Here is a 1,051-nt window from a genome sequence, read left to right on the forward strand (position 1 = left end):
TGTATAATTTTTAAAATATATATAACACCAAAATAGATATTATATTATATTTTTTATGGTACCTACTATAGATGCAATGCCCACGTACTAGCTGAATTTCCACACTACTTAGGTACCCACGGGTATCAGCTACAGCGCGAAGTGAAAAATTAAATTGTATAAATAACAACCACAACAAAGAAATTATACATTGTACGCTAGATTACCTAACCTAACTTAACAAATTAAAGATATTAAGAAATTAGATGCTATTTAATTTATATAATATTTCACTCACGATCTAATGCCACCTTTTCCGGTGGTTATGCAATGCATTCGGTGCGTGAAAGGCCGCATCACACTGCTCACACTTAATCCAGTGTGACAGCGGTTGTGGTGATACTGCATCTCCTTGTTGGACTTAAATGTCAACTCACAATCCATGCATTTCTGAGTTGACAATTTAAGGTGGACGATGTTCTCGTGGTGAGCGGCATCTTCTTTTCGTGTGAAGGACTTTGGGCATAGCGTACATGGGAAATTTTTCAATGAGTAATCGTGGCCTTTGGCTCACCTCTTCAACGATGATTTCCTGCTGAAAGACTCACCGCATTCTTCACATGCAAACTTATCAATGCGCACGTGCCTCGAAAGATGCCACACCAACCACGATTTAATAGGAACCTCTCAGGGCAATGGGCACATTGCAGAAACGGTTTTGCTACTAATGGAAGTTCAGTATTACCATACGCACCTTCCACTTTTTCCTTGCAAGTCGTACAAAGGCAATGCACATTATTTGCATCAAAATAATGATGCCCGTAAAAAGCCGTGATCTACTCACCGACACGAATTGGCCTGTTAGTACGAAGGCACGCCACACTGCTCCGTAGATAACGAATGTCACAATTGCTTTTGCAATCGTGGTTTGCGTAAGCAGCTGTACCCAACCATAACTGTGACTTCTTACTGTAGTTGCTGTGGACGACAGAAAAATAATTTCGCCCAGGCTTCAGAAATGATTCTCTAACCATCACCAGCCTACTACACAATTCATTAATCACAGTGCCAC

Source organism: Aphis gossypii, unplaced genomic scaffold, assembly GCF_020184175.1.
Source record: "Aphis gossypii isolate Hap1 unplaced genomic scaffold, ASM2018417v2 Contig00705, whole genome shotgun sequence".
Taxonomy (NCBI): Eukaryota; Metazoa; Arthropoda; class Insecta; order Hemiptera; family Aphididae; genus Aphis; species Aphis gossypii.